The sequence below is a fragment of the Fundulus heteroclitus genome, chromosome 1, assembly GCF_011125445.2.
Source record: "Fundulus heteroclitus isolate FHET01 chromosome 1, MU-UCD_Fhet_4.1, whole genome shotgun sequence".
In the NCBI taxonomy this organism is placed as follows: domain Eukaryota; kingdom Metazoa; phylum Chordata; class Actinopteri; order Cyprinodontiformes; family Fundulidae; genus Fundulus; species Fundulus heteroclitus.
The window spans coordinates 39,769,067-39,793,237 of record NC_046361.1 but is presented as its reverse complement, the minus strand read 5'-3'; the positions used below and the strand labels follow the sequence as shown (position 1 = coordinate 39,793,237).

The following is a 24,171-nucleotide window of genomic DNA, read 5'->3' as shown; positions in this document are numbered from 1 at the left end:
GACTTGTTTTTTCTTCACTTACTTTATTTTTTTAATAGGTCCATAAAATGGAAAATTTCCTGTAGTTATATTTATAGAGAATGAATGAATCAAAGGTCAAGGTAACTTTATTTGTATCTGAGGGTAGATTTGGTTGCAGATAGAAACAGTTGGCTGCATACATACACTACACACAAACAACTCTGAAAACATTGACAGAAGACAATGACATAACAGCTATGATTGTGGGTAATTTGGTAACTGTACTTTTGAGAAACCTAGGTTTATTTTTATTCTCCTCTAATAATGATGAAAATATGCTGCTCTAACTGTTAAGAATGAAAATATTTGATGTCAAATTTCAATATTAAAATTACTGCTTCTTATTCTGTCACTTTTGGTTTGTCTGCAGTAATGAGCAGAGGATCCGGCAGGGAAGAGCAGACTGAGGGAAGCTTAAGTAAGAGTGTTGGCAGGTGTGCTGAGTCTGGGTTTTATTGGGGATAACAGGTTTAGCTGATCAGTGGAGCATGGAATCTGGAGTCTATGGAAGGAGGAAGGTTCCAAAAATGTCCATAGTAGTAATAGTAATATTATCTTTATTGTCATTAAAACATACATTGAAACATACATTACAACAAAATTTGTTCTCTGCTTTTAACCCATCACCTTTGGTGCAGCAGGCAAAGCTGCACTATGACAGGCACTACCAGATTTTATCATCTCACCAAACTACTGTTCTTTAATATCTATCTCAAAGCATGATGGTGATGATGATTAGGGCCGTGTAATTAATCAAACTTGTTTTTCAAGTTTGATTAATTGTAACAATGTGGATGTGTGATTGATCCGAGTTATACCCGTGTTTTCTACCATATACAGTCACATTTACAATGAAAAAACACTGAGAGAGACTGTGTTGGGTGCTGCAACACGCCATCTGTGTGAGGAGGCTCTCTGGCCCTCAGCCAGCCATGTGTGGGACAGACCGAACCAGAGTTCATCTGAAACATTTGATTCTGAAGATGAAATCAGAATCAGAAATACTTTAATAATCCTAGAGGGAAATTGTTGTTTCAGTACAATCGCCATAACATAAACAAACAAACATCACAAACATTTCAGGGGGAGACGATTTACTGAGACCTTGCTGCTAAGGAACCGCCTTAAACGGTGCCCACATGGTGCTGCCACATGGTGCTGCCATGTGGGCACCGTTTAAGGCGCCGTGAAAACACTTGAAGCAGAGCTTTAAACTTGTATGCAACAGAAAAACCTTCCTCTAAATCAATCTACACTAAATACTTGAGTTATCAATGAGTCATATCAAAACAAAGGAAGCAAGCTGACTGTGGGAGGCCACAGGAAAAGATCAGGTTCTCTCAGGTTGTTCATTTAAACATTTTTGATTTATTTTGTCCAACCATTGAAGAAATTTAGCCTCAAAATAATTAATTATTTTAATAATTATAGACCAGTTTCCAAAACAACATTTTTAATCAATGCTGATTAATCATTGTTGTATGTTGACACCTCCTGGTCACCAGAGCCTTTAACCCAAGGCTCTTCAACTCCCACCCTTTAGGTCCATGGTCCTGGAACTTTTAGATGTGTCCCTGGTCCAAAACACCTGAACCAAATAGCTGCTTTACCTCCTGAGTATGGACCCATGTTCTACAGAATCCTATTAATGAACTGATTGTTTTACTCAGTTGTGTTAAAGCAAAAACACATAAAGAAGTTATAAGGCACTAAGGACTGGAGTCTTTATGTGGAGACCGCCACATGAATGAAATCTCACTTTTTGAAACATTTTAGTCTGGGTTCTGTAAAAACCCAAGTACTGAAACAACTCTTTCATGCTTTAATGACCGTTGGCTCAAAGTTGACTGAATGAGTTTATCTGATGTCCACAAACAGCAGAGCCACAGCAAAGCTACTGCTGCAAAGTGATGGTGGAATAAAGAGGAGGCGAATCGTTGCTGCGGTTGCCAGAGCTCGTAACTTTCTGAGGCTGTGAGTAGATGACGTTATCTGCATGACCAGAGGGGGCGCTGTTGGATAAGGTGATGTCGTTTAACAGATGCACTTCAGAGTACTTTTCTCCATCATCTTCACCCTGGAAGAAAACAAGGAGAAAACTTTTATAATTACTTTCCAAGCAGAATTTTAAAAGGATCAATTACCTAATTACACAGTATAAGAGTTCAGCCTCATAAATTATTTCTAGTTGTAAGTTTGTCAACATTCCGTGCATTGGGGGGAAAATGCTCTAAAGAATATTTCATGACACTTTACAGAAACAGAACAGAAAACAAAACACTTAAGACTCAAAGTTCCCCTACTGTGTGTGATAGTGGAACTATATGTGTGAAGCTTGCCCCTGTATTTTAAGGTAAGGCTGATTGGAAACAACTGAAAGAAGTCCAAACTCTGCCCCATCAGTGAGCAGATTATTAACATTAACATCAATATTGCTGTCCTGTTAGAGTCCCACTTACTGTATCCTGAGGAAAGTCAGCGAGGTTGTATATAGCTGTACTTTCAGCTCCGTCTGGGTGGCAGGATTTAGCGTAAACTGTAGATATTTCCCCAGTAGATGGTTTGTTCTCTCTGTCCTCCTCTCTGATCTCCTCGTACACGATATTTGCCTGCAGACGGAGGAATTAATGTTGTATCAGGCATCAGTTTTTACAAACCGACCGGTTCATGCTTTGCAGACACCTGATGCAGATGTTTTTAAACTGACTCAGACTCACCATTGGAGTGTCAGCATGGTCTGTTTCCACTGGAGGAGCTGAAAAATCATAAGAAGAGGAATTTTCTGATTTAAAGCAACATTTTAATAAATTAGCTGAAAACTAAATTATATTTTCTGGTTCAGTATTATAGGCATCAGATTTTTTAGAGTCAGTTATTTAATTTTTTTAGTTATTGGTTGGGTCCTTTTTCAGGGTCTGGTATGTGTTACAGTCCATCAGTAGATGGCTTATTTTTTCATGGAAATCAGTTGTGTTAAGTACCACTGTGCATCTGCTTTTGTCTGCTGGCAAAATTGTGATGTTACAGTCTTTGCTGATGAATGTAAAGGTCATATTTTCCTGTGGTGTGATGTCTGATTCAGTGGCATCATAAGTTCTGCTATTGGAAGTTCACTCATATTTTGCTGGGATTTTTTTTTTTTACCCCTGAAGTTTTGTGTGACCACAATGATTGATTCAATATGTAAATGGTAAATGTCTTGTACTTGTACAGCGCTTTATCAAGTCTGTTGACCCCAAAGCGTTTCACACTACAGTCATTCACACCCTGACGGTGGTGAGCTATGTTAGTCGCCACAGCTGCCCTGGGCCAGACTGACAGAGGCGAGGCTGCCATACATCAGCGCCACCGGACCCTCTGACCACCGCCAGCAGGCAATGCGGGAGAAGTGCCTTGCCCAAGGGTACAATGGCTGAGACGGTCTGAGCGGAGGATCGAAGGACAACTTCCATAACTTTTGAGCTACCATCACCCCAAATTTAGATAATGGTTGAATTAACATTGAGTATCAGTTTTAGTTGAAAACCATAACCAATGTTGATTCAACATGTAAGTAACCAACCACTTTATGTATACTTTAAGTGTCAGGCCTCAACATGGATTCAATAATTCTGCCAAACCATGTTTGCACATTGATTCACTTATGTTTCTGGGATATCTCTTTTTTTGTGTGACCAGAATGATCCACATATAACCCTTCATTTATTTAATATATTTTCTTTTTTCTACAACATTGAAGATATACTCAAGCCTCTTATTTATAGTTGTTGACATTATTTAGATTTTTATCATCTGGACATTAACAATCACCACAACAAAAGTCATATTTATGGTCTGTTGATAAATTTTCTATAAAAGCTGAAATTTTGGTTAAAAAGGCGAGTCAGATGGCTTTAGTTTCAGGGAGTGATCCGTCACTTTCTGCAAGTGATAGAAACAAAGCAGATTGTATCTTATAACTCACATTTCTGTCGACAGAAGCTCTTCCTCCTGAAGAAAATTAGCAGAGATGCTGCCAACATGAAGATCAGAACGGCAAGAATCAGACCCACATACAGCAGCAGATCTGCAGGGATGTTAACAGCTGAGTTTTACTCTGAGAAACTGGTTCATTCACAGCCTGTGGGTTCACATTGTACATTATATATATATATATATATATATATATATATATATATATATATATATATATATATGCATATTTACACATTTGCACATATGCTTCATGCTGCTGAACTGATGAAGCCACAAATCGACTCTGTACCACACGTAAATAGCACACTGTCTATTTCCCCTGCATTGTCTACATTGTTACATTATTTTACATTTCAATTGTTTACATAAATCGCTGCTGCATCTTTATCCTGAAAAATAGTGCAATCTACTGTGATTTCTAGAGTGATTTATGAAATGATAAAAAAAAATATTTTCATTATTAATCAGTTTTAACACAAAGCTCTAAAATTATATTTTTAGTGAAACATGGGACATGTATATGTAGTTATAAACTAATAAGGCAACAGGAATCTACCTGAAATTGAAGTAAACAAAGCAGCAATTTTATTTTGCTACCAATTAAAACCATTTTATTTCTCCTCCCTCTGCTAAGATTCCTGCTCTCTGTTTAGTTAGACTAAACCACAGCAATAGTTGCTGTGTCAAAGCAATTGGTTGCTTTGACATAGCAGTCAACTAAAAACCCACATTTTTCAAAACAGTTAACGCAGAGGTCTAAACAGTGGCACCAATGGTCAAAATTAAACATTTTGTTTGCAAAAGGTTCCAACTCTGCCAAAACATTTAACATATGATCCAAAAGCACATTTTGCCCTCAAAAAACACAACTTGCACACAAATGTTTGAGCCCTTCCAATCATTCATTACACAAGGGGCAACAAAATACAAAACACAACACTCAATGTGAATCAGTGCAACATTGCTGGTTCATTATAGCCAAAGACTGTAAGCAGCTTACATGTCAGTGTCATTTGTAAACAAATTTGCCTTTTTGCAAAAAAAATGGATCCAGAAGCAAATATGTTGTGATGCAAATTTTATTGATTCTTCATTCTTTTTTTTCCAGATAAACAAATGAAATATTCCAAAAAATGAAAGATTCCAACAGAAAATACTAGGGCTGTTTGTTCCTTCTAGTCCATTCTGTCCTGACGAATAGGCCACATGGCCTCATCTACGTCACATTCAATATTTTCCCTTGCACCTAGGGAAAAATCTTCCATCCATGCCTGATCCATCCTTGACATGCCTCTGCATCTACATCTTGTGCAGTCATTGCATTGAGCAAGGGCATCTGCTCATAGGGGCGGTGATCATATACTTTCCATCTCCATGCACTGAATAATTCCTCTATAGGAATAGATAGAGATGTATATACTGTATAGCAGCAATACCTGCTACCCCGTCGAAAAACTCTTACCATGGATGCAACCATGTTTCTATTGAGAAAAGTTTGGACTCTTTGTCCTGCACCTCTAAGTGAAAGGCCATGATTTACCACATGATCAATCATAGATGCCCAAATTTCATCTGTAACTTCAGCCCTTCCAGCTACACCGCCACCTCACACATGGATTCCTCTTCCTCATAATCTTCTTCCCCTGACTCATCTACCTCTTACTTTGACTCTCATCTGCCTTACGTTGACCATTCATGCTTGCAAAGAACAACGCACAACATGGCACCTTTTACGCAAAGCTTGCAAACTGATTGCAAATTGAAAAATTGTGTAAAGAGGTGTCAATCATGTGCTTCAGTGATTTCATTCTGAGCAAGAAGTTTCTAAGAGCTTGGAACATATAGTTTCTGTTTTGCTACCACAGCTAAAGCAATGGAGTTTGGACTGCATGAAGGACATCTGTGTTAACTGTTTTGCAAAATGGTGGGGAAAATGAGTCAAACCAATGAAAATGGGTTAACTCATTTGCAAGAGATGTATTTTGCTCTGCAGAGATGGTGATGCTGAAAACTAAGAGGTTGCCAGTCTCTTCAAACAGGTCAAAGCAACCAATAAAAACTGTAAACAAATGAAATATTCCAAAAAATTAAAGATTCCAACAGAAAATACTAGGGCTGTTTGTTCCTTCTAGTCCATTCTGTCCTGACGAATAGGCCACACGGCCTCATCTACGTCACATTCAATATTTTCCCTTGTGATACACCTAAGGAAAAATCTTCTTGCATGCCTGATCCATCCTTGACATGCATCTGCATCTAGATCATGGGCAGCAGCAGACATTGCATTGAGCGAGGGCATCTGCTCATAGGGGCGGTGATCATATACCTTTCATCTCCATGCACTGAAGAATTCCTCTATAGGAATAGATAGAGATGTATAAACTGTATAGCAGCAATACCTGCTGTCCCGTCGAAAAACTCTTACCATGGATGCAACCGTGTTTCTATTGAGAAAACTTTGGACTCTTTGTCCCGCCCCTCTAAGTGAAAGGCCATGATTTACCACATGATCAATCATAGTTGCCCAAATTTCATCTGTAACTTCAGCCCTTCCAGCTACACCGCCACCTCATACACGGACTCCTCTTCCTCATAATCTTCTTCCCCTGACCCATCTACCTCTTATTCTGACTCTCATCTGCCTTAGACCATTCATGCTTGCAAAGAACAACACACAACATGGCACCTTTTACGTAAAGCCTGCAAACTGATTGCAAATTGAAAAATTGTGTAAAGAGGTGTCAAACAGGTGCCTCAGTGATTTCATTCTGATCAAGAAGTTTCTAAGAGCTTGGAACATATGGTTTCTGTTTTGCTACCGCAGATAAAGCAATGGAGTTTGGACTGTATGAATGACATCTGCGTTACAGTTTTTCTCAAATGCTAAAACACAAAAGCCAATCCTCTAAACCAAATGACCAGTTGTCTAAACACATTTACTAAATCTAGCCATCATTTTCCAATATCATAAACACATTTCACATGAAGACACAATTCACAAAACACAATCCTCCATTCACATAAATCTTAACACATTATTCCTTGCTAAAACACAAATTGCAAAAGAACTCTGCTCATATCCTCAAATGAAAGCTCGTGTGATGCAAAATGCTTGCCACAGTCAGCAATATTTGAACAAAATGAACACACCTGGCGTCATTCATTACACACAACGACTCAAAATTGAAAACACCTGTTGCTAATGCAGTGACCACATGTATAAAAGCAAGTTCAGAGTGCACAGTTTGCTGAAGATTCCAAACAAACACAATGGATGAAGGCAGAGTCAGGGGAAGAGGTAATCGCGTCAGAGAAGGGAGAGGAGCAGGCCAGGGAGGAAGAGAAGCAGGCCAACAAGGGAGAGAAGGTCCAGGAGGGATAGCAAGACAACCTCGTACCATCATTACGGATGAGATGTGAGCAACAGTCATTGACCATGTCATTGTCCATGGCATGACAATGGCTAAAGCAGGACTAAGAGTCCGTCCAAACCTGAGTAGGTTCATCGTGGCCATCATTATCAGGGCATTCAGACAACACAACAGGTATTGTACTCTATTGCTTTCTTTGTCACAATACAATTTTACAAGCCTGTGAAAGTAGTCTATTACAGTAGTTTCAAATCAGTTGTTACTGTATTGTAAAACATGTCAATTGACGACACGTTTCTTTCTTTAGAGTTGAAAGAATGCCACATAGAGGTGGGCGGGTTGCCATATTTACAGCGGCACAAGAAACCCCCATTCTGGATATGGTTCGTGAGAACAACCTCATCAGACTCCGGGAGATCAGAGACAAAGTCATTGACGATAATGTGAACTTTGAGGGCATTGATGATGTCAGCTTGGCCACAATAGAACGAGTTCTCCGGCGCCAAAAGATGCGGATGAAACAAGTCTATAGGGTTCCCTTTGAGCGAAACTCTGCACGACACAGAGACCTACGTTACGAGTATGTGCAAGTAAGTATACATCCATGTTCACAGTACAGTTAGTAAACATACTGTGTTGCTCAGTGGCCAACATTACTTCTGGACAATACAGTAATATGCTACCTGATTGACTGTTGTTGTGAACACCTGTGCACTTTCACATTTTCACAGAGGATATTACAGTTGGACGCGATGGCCAGACCCTCATGAGTACCTCTTCAAGGATGAGGCTGGCTTCAACCTGCACAAACGAAGGCAAAGAGGCCGTAACATCATTGGCCAAAGAGCCATCACTGAGGTTCCTGGCCAACGGGGGGGGGGGGGGGGGGGTAATATTACTCTTTGTGCGGCTATGGGTTTGGAGGGGCTTGTCCATCGGCAGGCTGTCCTTGGGTCTTACAACACCCAACGTCTCCTAACCTTCCTAGAGGAGCTAAAAGATATCCTCCTGGACCACCAACAACACCATCCTGGGCCCGAACATCCCATTCATGTGATCATTTGGGACAATGTACGCTTCCACACAACAAACCAAATCAGTGAGTGGTTCACCACCAATAGTAACCACTTTTTAAACGTCTGTCTGCCACCCTACTCCCCTTTCCTGAACCCTATAGAGGAGTTCTTCTCATCGTGGAGATGGAAGGTTTATGACAGACAACCATACACTAGAGAAAACCTCCTAAGGGCAATGGAGCTGCTGTGTGTTGACATCCCAGTGGAGAACTTCCAAGGATGGATCCGCCATTCCAGGGCGTTTTTTCCCACGGTGCCTGGCAAGAGACAATATAGCCTGTGATGTGGATGAGGTGATGCAGCTCAGCGACATGATGCCGCACAGTGATTGTGGTGTAAATACTGTAAAATAAATAAAAAAAATTCACACCCTGGTCATGTTTTCAAGAGTACTGTTGTGTGCAATAGATTCTGCTTTTGCAGTGAGTTGTGTTACAGTAGTGTACAGAATTTACTATAGATTTATACCCTTCATATGAAACTCACAAATCTAAATGCCCAATCCTCTGCAGAACTCTAAGAAGATCCAGAATTGTAAAGTTTCTAAAAATATGCATTGACAGTAAAGAAACAAAGAACCTTCTCACAAATTGAGCATTGTGTTTTCAATTGTTTTGCTGTAGTGTGTAATGATGTGTATAGTGTTTACATTTTTGAAAGCTTCGAGCTGCTCTTTGGGTGTGAAAGTTTTAGTTTTGAAGGAAGAAGGTGTGGTTGTGTTTATGTAGCTTTAGAAAAGGGTGTTGTGTTTAGACATTGGAGAACATGGACGAAACGTTTGTGAAATGTGTTTTAGCATTTGAGAAAAACTGTAACTGTTTTGCAAAACTGTGGGGAAAATGAGTCAAACCAATGAAAATGGGTTAACTCATTTGCAAGAGGTGTCTTTTGCTCTGCAGAGATGGTGATGCTGAAAACTGAGAGGTTGCCAGTTTCTTCAAACAGGTCAAAGCAACCAATAAAAACTGTAAAAACTGTAATCCAAAAAATGAAAGATTCCAACAGAAAATACTAGAGCTGTTTGTTCCTTCTGGTCCATTCTGTCCTGACGAATAGGTCACATGGCCTCATCTACGTCACATTCAATATTTTCCCTTGTGATGCACCTAGGGAAAAATCTTCTTGCATGCCTGATCCATCCTTGACATGCCTCTACATCTATATCTTGTGCAGCAGCAGACATTGCATTGAGCAAGGGCATCTGCTCATATATGTATCAGTGATCATATATGTTCCATCTCCATGCACTGAAGAATTCCTCTATAGGAATATATATATCTGTATATACTGTATGTCAGCAGTACCTGCTCTCCCACTGAAAAACTCTTACAATGGATGCAACCGTGTTTCTATTGAGAAAGGTTGGACTCTTTGTCCCTCACCTCTAAGTCAAAGGCCATGATTTACCACATGATCAGTCATAGTTGCCCAAATTTCATCTGTAACTTCAGCCCTTCCAGCTCCACCTCACACATGGATTCCTCTTCCTCATAATCTTCTTCCCCTGACCCATCTACCTCTTACTCTGACTCTCATCTGCCTTAGAACATTCATGCTTGCAAAGAACAACACACAACATGGCACCTTTTACATAAAGCCTGCAAACTGATTGCAAATTGAAAAGTTGTGTAAAGAAGTGTCAATCAGGTGCCTCAGTGATTTCATTCTGATCAAGAAGTTTCTAAGAGCTTGGAACAAATGGTTTCTGTTTTACTACCACAGCTAAAGCAATGGAGTGTGGACTGCATGAATGACATCTGCGTTAACTGTTTTGCAAAAGAGCAGGAAAAATGAGTCAAACCAATGAAAATGGGTTAACTCATTTGCAAGAAGTGTCTTTTGCTCTGCTGAGACTGTGATGCTGAAAACTGAGAGGCTGCCAGTTTCTTCAAACCGGTCAAAGCAATCAATAAAAACTGTATTTACATTAACTTGGATTAACTCGGCTACTTTTCATGTTCTGCTTCTGAGTTACAGAACCCTTCGTATTAAACCCAGTAAAAATAATCCAGAACCATCATAGTAACATGTTGATGTTACAGTTTTTATTGGTTGCTTTGACACAGCAGTCAACTAAAAACCCACATTTTTCAAAACAGTTAACGCAGAGGTCTAAACAGTGGCACCAATGGTCAAAATTAAACATTTTGTTTGCAAAAGGCTCCAACTCTGCCAAAACATTTAACATATGATCCAAAAGCACATTTTGCCCTCAAACAACACAACTTGCACACAAATGTTTGAGCCCTTCCAATCATTCGTTACACAAGGGGCAACAAAATACAAAACACAACACTCAATGTGAATCAGTGGAGCATTGCTGGTTCATTGTAGCCAAAGACTGTACACAGCTTACATGGCAGTGTTATTTGTAGTCAAATTTTCCTTTTTGCAAAAAAAATGTATCCAGAAGCAAATATGTTGTGATGCAAATTTTATTGATTCTTCATTCTTTTTTTCCAGATAAACAAATGAAATATTCCAAAAAATTACAGATTCCAACAGAAAATACTAGGGCTGTTTGTTCCTTCTAGTCCATTCTGTCCTGACGAATAGGCCACATGGCCTCATCTACGTCCCATTCAATATTTTCCCTTGCACCTAGGGAAAAATCTTCTTGCATGCCTGATCCTTCCTTGACATGCCTCTGCATCTATATCATGGGCAGCAGCAGACATTGCATTGAGCAAGGGCATCTGCTCATAGGGACAGTGATCATATACCTTCCATCTCCATGCACTGAAGAATTCCTCTATAGGAATAGATAGAGATTTATCTGAATATACTGTATAGCAGCAATACCTGTTCTCCCGTCGAAAAACTCTTACCATGGATGCAACCTTGTTTCTATTGAAAGAAGTTTGGACTCTTTGTCCCGCCCCTCTAAGTGAAAGGCCATGATTTACAACATCATCAATCATAGTTGCCCAAATTTCATCCGTAACTTCAGCCCTTCCAGCTACACCGCCACCTCACACATGGATTCCTCTTCCTCATAATCTTCTTCCCCTGACCCATCTACCTTTTACTCTGACTCTCATCTGCCTTACGTTGACCATCCATGCTTGCAAAGAACAACACACAACATGGCACCTTTTATGTAAAGCCTGCAAACTGACTGCAAATTGAAAAATTGTGTAAAGAAGTGTCAATCAGGTGCCTCAGTAATTTCATTCTGAGCAAGAAGTTTCTAAGAGCTTGGAACATATGGTTTCTGTTTTGCTACCACAGATAAAGCAATGGAGTTTGGACTGCATGAATGACATCTGCGTTAACTGTTTTGCAAAAGGGTGGGGAAAATTAGTCAAACCAATGAAAATGGGTTAACTCATTTGCAAGAAGTGTCTTTTGCTCTGCTGAGATGGTGATGCTGAAAACTGAGAGGTTGCCAGTTTCTTCAAACAGGTCAAAGCAATCTATAAAAACTGTATCTTGATTAAGTTAAATATTGTGGCCTTTTAAAAGTTTTATCAACATTGTTGATATAAAGAAATGTGAATAAAATCATGAACACATTCACTATTATTAACCAACATCTGAAACGCATGAAGAGAAACTTTACCTTCGGGTCCGGTTGATGTTCTGGTCTGTTGGCTGGTTGTAGATGAGGAGGAAGAAGAGGAGGAACTCAGCCTTTGTGTTGAAGTTGTTGTTGTTGCTGTTGTTGTTGTTAGAGAAGCTGATGACACAAATGTTGATGTAGAAGTTTGCAGAGTCCATTCTGGTTCTGAGGACGTTGAAGCTGTGAACCGTTAAACAGAATCAGAACCACTGAGTTTAAAACTGACAATAATATTTCATATTCATGACACCGATGAAGATGTTTGTCTGCGTGAGTCACAGTTTGAACATTTTGAATGATTTAGATCAGTTAAAACCATCAGAACGATTTAAACCCAGTTTCCTGTCTGAGGTTATTTGGATCAGAACCAGCTGTCAGTCAGCAGAGTTTTCTTTCAGAGACATGAAGGAAGATTTTCAGGAGAAAACTCACCTTCAGTCACGACAAGATCAAAATCCTCATATCGATTTGGAAGCCACATTGTACCCAAGCCACAGCGGTACCGTCCTGAGTCCGACTTTTTCAGCCCAGTGATGCTCACATACATTATATCATCTGTTGCAAAATCTGTTTTTTTATACTGAATGCCGTATCTTCCTTTCTGAAAACTGTCTTCTGTTGTTTCAATGAGGATATTTTCTCCTTCACAGGTTTCCCTACAGAAGAACTTCCTGCTTCCAGAGAAGCTAAATGAACATCCAACTGTGATGTTGCTTCCTTCTTTTTCTCTATGAGGTTCTTTAGTGTCTCCATCCTGCAGAGCTGCTGAGAAGATAAACCGTCAGTAGTTAATGTGAGATTCAGCAGCATGAAGAGAAAATAGATTAATACATTTAACTGAAGGTGTAAGAATAAATGTGAATTGATTCCACCATTTCCAGCTGATTCTAATAAATAAACATCTATTCAGCTCCACAACTTTCTGATCTTTTGTTCCACCTGATTAAATCTGAGGAGCAGATCAAAGCTTGGAGGAAAAGCTAAAAAGTTAAGATGATTTAGTTTTGTTGTGTTTTAATTTTTTTTTATCTCTGTAGAACACAGCTCTGTTCTGCAGATTTTATCACTGTGACAATGTTTTGGGTGTTTTAGCACTCTGTGGTTTCTGTTTATGTTCCTCTTCAGCTAATTTAAATCTATGAAGCAAGGAGCCATTTCCTCTGTTTCTTTGACTAATCTAAGAGTCGTAGAAAACTACAAGTTCTCCAAATCAACAGACTCAGTGCTCTATAAGATCCTCCGGCTGCGCTCTAGGGCAGCGGCTAGGCGTACAGCTCTTTACAAATGCTGCCGAACTTGTAGTTTCTAAATGCATTTATGTACAAATGCCTTTTTGCACCATAATTTCTGCACATACAAATGGTCTTAAATATTCTCCTGTACACCGTGATCACACACTGTTCTTTCTCCTGCATTGTTTACATTTCAATTTATACTGTAATTTAACTAAATTTCGTTCTGTATGCACTCTGTACATACAGAATGACAAATAAAGATGTCTAAGTCTAGGTCTAAGAGGTAACTGTACATTTTGTTCATCTAAATCTGCATTTCAACCTCTTTACAGTTGTTAGTTTTCTGTTTTTGTGATGCAAAACAAAATCAACAAGAAGTCCAGTTTAATGTTTAACACGCATGACATGATTTCTGAAAAAAGAGACCAAAGAATGTCAGATATCTAAATTTTTTAGCGAAAAAGGAAATTAAAGTTAAATTGGGTAAAGTGTGGATTTTGTTGCCTAGTTTACAAATACAACTTACTTAACAAGATAAGAATAGTTCAATTAACCATAGAATGAAGGCATTTATATCTAAAATAATCATCACATGATCATCAAGACATTTTAACATAGGAACCAACAGATAAAACTACAGAAACAGCTTCAAACTTTTCAACAAGCTAGAAAAGTTCACTGAACTGAAAGGAAGAAGAACTGAGAGCAGACACTGCTAGAAATAAAAGAATGTACTCACTGAGGAAGAAGAAGCAGATCAAAGTGTGACAGACCTTCATCCTGAGCTGCTGATGGTTTCTAACTCTGCTTCTCTTCCTCCTTCACTGATAAACCAGGAACTCCTCAGAAAGATGAAGTTCCTCCTCTGAACACCAGAGGTCACTGTCCTCCTGTTTCTACAGCTGCTGAATTAAGGCTTCTGTTTAGGCCTTTGAATGTAATTTATATCTGACCAATTTCCTCATCAAATCTCATGCAGTAAACATACATTTCCATCTGCAGTGAAATATGATCACAATAATTTTAATTTAATTAAACTGTTTAAGTTATTTTTAGGGTATTTTATCTTAATTCAAACCATCACCATCATGCGCTGGTGAAGATTCTCAGTCATCCAGGTTATGGTCATTCCAAAAAAAGTAAAAGACAAAGTAAAAAACAAAGCAACTGGATCAGTTGAATATTCATCTATGGAGAACAAGTCCAGTTACTTTATTTATTTTACTTTTTTGTCATAACCATCATGTTCCTGTATTTTATCCACAGCTCTTAAGGTTTCACCCTGACCTGCTTACATTGTTTTATTCTAAGTGAACCATTTCATACCTACAGTTTATCATTGAACACAGGGTGTTTGTTTATTTATTTTGGTATTTAGTCAATTTGAAGATAAATGGTATGTCCTGTAAATCTGCTCTACAAGAGAAGAATTTCATAGTGGAGCTGGGTGATCTGGACACAAATTAATAGTCAAGTTTCTAAGACAGCACCTGTTTCATCACAGACTTAACAAACTCTTCAAAATAAGTAATAAAATCTTGTTAATAGCTTATAGGATTTATATTCAGAAATTGTGATTTACTAAACACTGAATTGCCTTAAAATTGCAGGTTATCATAGATTGATAATATAATGTTTTCATATAGAAATATATTTAAGTAAAAATGTAATTTGCACTTATGTTCAAAAAGGCAAAATATGTTTTAATGAAGTCAGAAAAAGTCTGCAAATCATTTCACACTAACAATCTTTTCTCTATCTTCTTAAAAAGCCACATGAATCACTTTATAGGTCACATTAATTGTGTAATTGAATTTTTAAGCACACATTTATTATCAATGCTTTATTCAATTTCTTTATTGACCTGCTCTACTACAGAGTATTGCATTACCAGGTATCTGATGTACCAACAAACTATGTGCCATAATATGTACTCCATAAACTGCAGATTTCTGAGGATCTTTGGTAAAGAAAGCAAGTTATCTTTTTTTCCAAATAGAGCGGATCTCCCTTTGAAACCTCCTGATGATGAAAACCACAGATATGCAGCAATAACATCTCAGGTAAGAACAAAAGAAAGAAATGAGGCAGTGACTCCTCAACAGATCATCTCCATCTTTTTATTGTAGAAAATAGAGTTACCACCAAAGTCACCATAAGACTTGATTTAAACACTCTCACATTGTTTATTTAAAGGGGCCAAGTCACATACTATAGCTATAAAAAATATACATATATTTATCAATAATAAAACAATATAAATGCTAAACATTCATCCTGATAGAGTTCACTTAGTCCTTTCAGAGTCTTGCACCAGGCCTCATCAGCAGACATAAGCTCACAGTAAAGTAACAGCTCAGCGCTGTCCGTGTTTTATCTCTCTAGGAATCAAATGCTTTTGCCACTTTTTCACACTTGATCTTGAACTTCTCTTTCTTTTCACACCTCTGCTGGACGTTGCTGACTCACTCGGCTCCATTGCTTCACCTTGTTCAGCCATTGTGTGCATGCGCAATATTGGACCTTTGGTCACATGGTCTTGTTATGGTAAATATAAAAAAATTATGTCTTTACTAACAATTAGAACAACTAAGTCTCAAACATGAAAATAAAATATAAGCCTATAGAGCATGATAATTTAATCTGAAAACCTTTGTATGCAACCAGAGTGAGCTACTGGAGTAGAAGTTTAATCGTGACTAGGCCTCTTTAATATGTCAATATTAGCCTAATTCGTTTGTCTTCGGACCCAAATAAAAAGGATTTCAAATTTGGAACGAATAATAGACAAACCAGCAAATGTTGGGAGAAATCCAGGCAGCTTATATACTGAGAAGAGACAGCAGAGAAGATGTGAAGAGCAGGTGTTGGTAGTCAGATGATTATGGGAGACAGGTGAGCGTAATGCAGGTAGAGATGAGGGAGGGGAAGAGCGATAGAGCAGAAAGGGAGGAAATACAGGAAGAAATCTTACAGACAATAATACCTAAATAATACAAACAGAACTAATGGCATCCACTAACTAAATAAACAGGTAAAAATAAACAAACACTAAAGGCAACAAACCAAAGAAGGCAGCATCCAGCAGCTACAGAACTGGACCAAAACAGACACCTAGAGATTGCTGTAGGATGATAGGAGAGATAATGAAGCACAGAGAGAACACCCAGAAAGACCCAGGGGCGGGATTCTAACACAGGACCGTCTTGCTCCAAGGCAACAGTGCTGAATATATTCTACTGCTCTGATGATTGGACCAGATGACTCTGATTAGACATGATAAATGATGACCACTGATCAAAAATTACTCTTAGCAACCTCATGTGGTGCATAAGATTTATTGGTGTCCAAAAAACTAATTTACTCACAGAAGACTGAGTAGATTATAGAAAATTACTCTAACCAACTGCCTTTAAAAAATTATAAAATGACCTGAAAATTCACCGTATTCATCCTAGAGCAAGCAGCTCTGAAACTCTGACAATGACAAAGGAGTTAAACCAGAAGTGTCATCAGTCATTTATTGTTTTATATGTTAATAAAATTGTTTTACTATATTTAGCACTAAGCCATTAGAATCTTGGTCAAAATAATCCATAAAACCGCAAGAAGTAATTCTGCTGAACTTTAAGAAGTATTTAAATTTGTTTTGTTTGCTTTGAGCTCAGCGCTAAAATCCTGACACAGATTGACTTATTTTGTTGTAAAAATCAGAGGAAATGTTCCTCGTCTGTAGTTTGAGCTCTGATTGTTTCAGAGTTTAGTTCACGTCTAAACTGAAGATATTTCTCAGCAGATGATTTGATCAGTCAGTCCCACTCTGATTACCTCTGGGTTGGTCTGCAGGATGAAGAAGAGGAGGAAGAGTTGAGACAGTTTTATACACATTAATGAAACTCTGGTGTTTAATAAAGATTCAGACTCACCAGAGAGACGGCAGCGACTCTGTTTCCACAGCAGGATCTGAAAAACATTCAGACCAGAGAGATGAAACTGCTGATTTCCAGAGATTAGGAGATTTTCCAGGAAATAGCAGTAAAATCCTAGAAAACTTCCTCAGCATCAAGCTGAACCACTGCAGATTGATGCACAGAGCAGGTTGGGTAGACTTTGCTCTGACACAACAAACATAAATAATCTCTAGAAATCAAGCAGCTGAAACATTAACGTCCTTTAATGTTCATAAATAATTTCCTGTTTCTGTACATTTATTGGAGAACCTCTGATCATCTTCAGTCAGACGTTTAATTTAAATTTTCCTTCAGTCCTGACTGCTATGCTGATCGATCAGATATGTTAAATTCAAACAGTGGGTCCGTTCTTCGTACGTCCCTAACTCAGTTAGCTGGATTTGATTGTTGACGATTTGGCATGATCTTGGATCGTTTGGTTCTTCGAAAGACTTCCTGGACTTGTTGTCATAGCAACATGTGCGCCAGCTTAAACCTGCTCGAGAGCAGGCTTATTTGATGTAAACAGGATTAGATCACTGCTGTATAAGCGGAGGAGATAGGGAAGTCTGCCGTAGCCATGTCCATTTTTACGACAGCAACCTGTTGTGAAGGTGCAAGAATAATTTTAGAGCTTTTTGAATTAATCGTGTATTGCGCAATAGACAGGATCCTTTAGCGCAGCGCGACAGTGTTAGCCTCGTGAGACCATCCTGATCTCGCGAGCTTTCAAGGTTTCACTCGCAGATCAGTCTGGCTACTCTCCGTTAAAGAAAATTTGGAGCCGTTCACCAAACGAACGTCCAATCAGCGTTGGCTTTGAGGCGGGTTGAGGTGTGACGTAACGAGAAGATCGACAGTTCAGTCTAAAGAACATGGCGGCTTCAGCCGATGAAACTAGCGTTAGCGTGGCTATCGAGCAAGTTTTATCGGAATTACAGAGTATTTCTTTGCTGAGCTAACGAGCCTTTACCTGCAGCAGCAAGAGTAGCTTGGCTTGTGGTTGTGTTTTCGTCGTCACTCGTAACAGAGCGACGACGAAGCATGTTGACGAGTACGTCATATGCTTCGTTGATCTGATTGGTTTATTTGGCCCGTCTATCACCAACATAGGCCAATCAGCTAACCAGTATTTTCGCCCCTTCCCAAAATTACTTCAACGGAAGGTTTCCAGATGGATATGCGGAGCAAATCTATCTGGCGGAGTCAGGTTACGACAGTGTAATTGTAGAGAGATTTTTCTTGGTGGCTGTTATAAACAGACAAACACATCATTTAACAGTGGCTTTTAAAGAGGAAAAAGTGGTGTTAGAGCCATAAATAGAAAATATTTAAGTTATTTGTACGATGGTTTGCTTTTTATTTTTATCATATTCGGTAAGATTTGTTCAGGCCATTTTATTGTGAAGTTTAGTTTTACTTTGAAAGGCTTGCTTCCTGTCGAGCCGTATATTGTATTAGAAAAAACTGTGGATGGATTATCTAGACACGGAGCAATACAGTTTTACCGTGTAAACTGTGGATGACTTGGAAAAGGAAGATTTTCATTTTTTATGGATAAAGATTTTTTTTGTTAAAATTCCCAGTTTGCACGTGTCCTTTACTTCCCGTGTCTAAGGAATGACACTAAAATTTGGATCTCTTGACATAACAAATGGCTTTTTAAAATAAAGCATAATAATTAAAGGCTACCATTTTGTAGAATATTCTTGTATTTCACTTTTACTTGTCCCCATGTTCTAGTGGGTCCCATGGAGGCTCTGACATAAAAGAACAAAGTAAATATGAAATTATTAAAATGCAAAAATTCATATTGTAGAAAGTGATAGAAACATCTACCATGGACAGTATTTACGCATTAATTTGTCTGCTACTTTTTGCCAGCCCTCTCTCCTGGCTTTAGCAGAGTTTGAGGTGTTCCCTATCATTTTAATTAATGACTCAAATTCAGCATAACCTTCCATTAAAAGCTCGTGTTCTGCTTGGGAGAAAAACTGTGGGCGTTCTTTGCTGAGCAGCCAATAGCAGCGCTGCTGATCATTGTTTCTACTATCGATACATTTCCCCTTTTAAACAAACGCACAGTTATCTCAGATAACTCAATCCAGCCATACTAATCGTAAACAACAGGTGTGTTCGAAGAACCCAATTAGCCGGATCATGATTAGCCGGATGAAATCATCATGGATGTCTCATTTGATCTCGGATGTTTTAAGCAACGTACGAAGAACGGACCCCGTGACTTGTTTTTTTTTAATTATTGCTAAATTAAGCTTTAAAATGTTGTTATTGACAGTTACTTATATGATCCTGCAGATCTCTGACTTGGACAGAAGGCTGACCAACATTCTGAAGAAGAAGAAAACCAGGAAGAAGCCTTCATGGCTGAGAAGACCTGTGATATAAATTATTTTATTTTTTTAGGACAACTCAGCTGTTTTTGTGTTCTGTGTATCCTCACCTTTGCTTTTAGTGAGTCTCCTCTTCCAGCAAAAAATCACCAAAGGTGTTGATAATAAGATGATCTTAGCGACCAGAGTCAGAACCACATAAAGCAGCAGACCTGCAGTGTTGTTAAAAAGATAACATCTTGGTTTCATTATGACAAAGTGGTAAATGTGGCGTATCAGGCCCTTCTTAGCCAACAGCCAATGATTTTCATCATTGTTACTGTTTGCAAACACAACTTTTAAATGTGAGCATCCCTGCACATTCCTCTGGCTCTAAGATAATAGAAGGCAAATGCTTTGTTTTACAGTGGGAGCTGTGTTTATATGATATATTTATATAACACAGAACCTGCAACAGTGACAAGGTTAATCAAATCAGAGCCCACACATTTATTGTTGCACAAGAAATAAAAAATAGTTTCATTATGCAGCAAGAATTGTTTGTACAAACCATCATGACTCTGATGGTTAACTCTAACCTTTCTCTCAGAAGTAGTTCTTAATATTATTAAAACTGGACTAATATTTTAAAAGAAGGTGTATAAGGTGCATTTATTGAGCTAATTAGTGTCTAATCTACATGAGATGTCAGTGAGGTCTGCTCCTGTTTACAGAGGAAAGTTCAGTTCAGGACCAGAAACAGAAAAACAGCAGAACACAGAGAGAAGAGCTGGAATATTTTGGTTTTATCAACATTGTTGATTGAAAGAAATGTGAATAAAATCATGAACACATTCACTATTATTAACCAACATCTGAAACACATGAAGAGAAACTTTACCTTTGGGTCCGGTTGATGTTCTGGTCTGTTGGCTGGTTGTAGATGAGGAGGAAGAAGAGGAACTCAGCCTTTGTGTTGAAGCTGCTGTTGTTGCTGTTGTTACAGAAGCTGATGACAGAAATGTTGATGTAGAAGTTTGCAGAGTCCAGTCTGGTTCTGAGGAGGTTGAAGCTGTGAGCCGTTAAACAGAATCAGAACCACTGAGTTTAAAGCTGACAATAATATTTCATATTCATGACACCGATGAAGATGTTTGTCTGCGTGAGTCACAGTTTGAACATTTTGAATGATTTAGATCAGTTAAAACCATCAGAACTATTTAAACCCAGTTTCCTGCCTGAGGTTATTTGGATCAGAACCAGCTGTCAGTCAGCAGAGTTTTCTTTCAGAGACATGAAGGAAGATTTTCAGGAGAAAACTCACCTTCAGTCACGACAACATCAAAATCATCATGTAGAGTTCCAGCCCACGTTTTATCAGACTGACACCGGTACCGTCCTGAGTCCGACTTTTTCAGCCCAGTGATGCTCACATACATTCTATCATTTGTTAGAGAATCTTTTTTTATATACTGAATGCTGTATCTTCCTTTCTGAAAACTGTCTTCTGTTGTTTCAATGAGGATATTTTCTCCTTCACAGGTTTCCCTACAGAAGAACTTCCTGCTTCCAGACCATCTAAATGAACATGCAACTGTGATGTTGCTTCCTTCTTCTACCCTATGAATACCTCCAGTGTCTCCATCCTGCAGAGCTGCTGAGAAGATAAACAGTCAGTAGTTAATGTGAGATTCAGCAGCATGAAGAGAAAATAGATTTATACATTTAACTGAAGGTGTGAGAATAAATGTGAGTTAATTACAACATTTCCAGCTGATTCTAATAAATCATCTAAACATCTATTCAGCTCCACAACTTTCTGATTCCTGGTTCCACCTGGTTAAATCTGAGGAGCAGATCAAAGTTTGGAGGAAAAGCTGAAAAGTTAAGATAATTTAGTTTTGTTGTGTTTTAATTTTTTTTATCTCTGTAGAACACAGCTCTGTTCTGCAGATTTTATCACTGTTTTGGGTGTTTTAGCACTCTGTGGTTTCTGTTTATGTTCCTCTTCAGCTAATTTAAATCTATGAAGCAAGAAGCCATTTCCTCTGTTTTTGACTAACCTAAGAGTCGTAGAAAACTACAAGTTCTCCAAATCAACAGACTCAGTGCTCTATAAGAGGTAACTGTACATTTTGTTCATCTAAATCTGAATTTCAACCTCTTTATGGTTGTTAGTTTTCTGTTTTTGTGATGCAAAACAAAATTAACAAGAAGTCCAGTTTAATGATTAACACACATGACATGATTTCTGGAAAAAGAGGCCAAAGAATGTCAGATTTTTTTTTTTTTTAGCAAAAAAGGAAATTAAAGTTAAATTGGGTAAAGTGTGGATTTTGTTGCCTAGTTTACAAATACAACTTACTTAACAAGCTAAGAATAGTTCAATTAACCATAGAATGAAGGCATTTATATCTAAAATAATCATCATATGATCATCAAGACATTTGGAACCAACAGATAAAACTACAGAAACAGCTTTAAACTTTTCAACAAGCTAGAAAAGCTCACTGAACTGAAAGGAAGAAGAACTGAGAGCAGAAACTGCTAGAAATAAAAGAATGTACTCACTGAGGAAGAAGAAGCAGATCAAAGTGTGACAGACCTTCATCCTGAGCTGCTGATGGTTTCTAACTCTGCTTCTCTTCCTCCTTCACTGATAAACCAGGAACTCCTCAGAAGGATGAAGTTCCTTCTCTGAACACCAGAGGTCACTGTCCTCCTGTTTCTACAGCTGAATTAAGGCTTCTGTTTAGTCCTTTGAATGTAATTTATATCTGACCAATGTCCTCATCAAATCTCATGCAGTTAACATATATTTTCATCTGCAGTGAAATATGATCACAATAGTTTGAATTTAATTAAACTGTTTAAGTTATTTTTAGGGTATTTTATCTTAAATTCAAACATCACCATCATGTTCCTGTACTCTGGTTTTATGTAACAGCAGCGACATTCGCTCTTCAGCTGACTGTTTTTTTCTAGCTGTGGTTTGGTTTTGAACGTTAGCAAACAATAAAACTGCTATTTATTTTAAATTTACAGAATCTACAGGTTCAGAGACAGTGATTGTAAATTAGCAGTCATGCAGACCAGGCCAGCGGACCCGGGTCTGACACAAGATAATGAAACCCCCATAAAATAACGTCTTAATGTGGCGGGTTGAACTGACCTGAATAATTAAGTTCTAACGATGCACTTCCTCCTGCATCATGACTGCTGCTGTCTCTTTGGCCGACCGCGCTCCTGTCAGCATTTTGTTCCTTTGTAGATCAATACTCACTGAACTGCCTGAAACAACTAACCTGGTCAGCCACATTAATAATCTTGAAGGCAAGGTTTTGAACTAACCACTGATCAACATTGTGGTTATTTCAATTATTGACAAGGACTTCTTAAGTGTCATCAGGGTTTGTTGTCTATTTCTTGTTGTTGATAATTGATATCTGATTGCTGTTTTATTATTGAATATCTGCTTATTGTTACAGGTTCTTAGCAGAATAAATAAAAATGTAACCCAGTGTCTCAAACTAATTCTCTAAATAAATGTCTGGATCAATAACCTTCTGGTTTCTTTGTGACAGCTGATAAAATCTCCCCTGAGGACGTTTGCAAAGTAAAGCTTTGGAGAAATAAAACCTCTTTCTCTGTTTTGGCGTCTTAAGGAGGTTCTGAGTGTCGCAGCACTCGGTTGTTACTTCTTCTCCAGTATTCCTTTCATCGGGTGTTTTAAGCACAAAGAAACAAAGAGCTGTTTCCTCTGGGTTTTTTTTTTTTTTTTTCAAATAGACTGAGTTTCGAAATACCACAAAAACAACAGACTCTGAGCTCTAGGGGAGGTAATTGTATGTTTTCTTTATCTAAATATAAATTTCAGCTTTCAGGTTTTCGGTTTTTGAGTTTAAATCATCTGCATTTTTATCACAGAAATAAACGGGATGTAAAAGATAAAACTAGAGGAAACATCAAACAGTTACAACAAACAAACCTTTCAGATAAACTTTGAGGATGAATGATATGTTCTTACTTTTCACATCTTTTTGTCGCTAATGAAATTTCAGTGTTGCAACAGTCAGTGGCTCCTTGCTTTGATGTTCCTATTTGTGTTAAGTAAAGTGTGGTTTCCTGTTTTTGAATAATCTTACAGTTGCAGAAAACAAAGTTCTCCAAAACACCAGATCAAAAGACCAGCCTTCACTTTATGCCTCAGAGTATTTTGCACAGCAATGCTGCTGGGTTTTATACACCTATGCCTTCTATACCTTGAGTCTAAGTTGATTACAGTGCATCTGTTATTGACCTGTTTACTTTATGACTTATGCGTATTTCGTATCAAAAGAAATGTGATTTGTTGCTTTTCAAATTTAGAAGCCTGCAGCCTTTTCAGTTATTTTAATTTGATTCCAGTGGCACATATTTTCACACGTTCATGTATTTATTGTCCTTTCCTGTTTACCACAGACTGGCTGAAAACCTTCTCCCCCCCAAATGCTCCTCCTGACTCTAACGAGGCTCTTCCCATCCATCCATGTGGAGAAGGTGATTGGCAACAAACACACCTTACATGGTTTTGACAGAATTGTGGCAGTGTGCTGTGACCAATATCTGGCCCATATTGTTTTGAACCTGTAGCCACAAAATTACTGAGATT

General features: G+C 38.3%; 1 long non-coding RNA gene across 1 annotated transcript; it reads right to left on the bottom strand.

Moving 5' to 3' along the window:
* Positions 1-16,383: 16,383 nt before the first annotated feature.
* Positions 16,384-21,136, bottom strand: LOC118564522. Its single transcript, XR_004931908.1, has 4 exons — positions 20,422-21,136; positions 19,652-19,753; positions 17,167-17,203; positions 16,384-17,080 (listed from the first exon to the last, which is right to left on the bottom strand). It is a non-coding gene; the product is annotated as an uncharacterized LOC118564522 (long non-coding RNA).
* Positions 21,137-24,171: the final 3,035 nt, after the last annotated feature.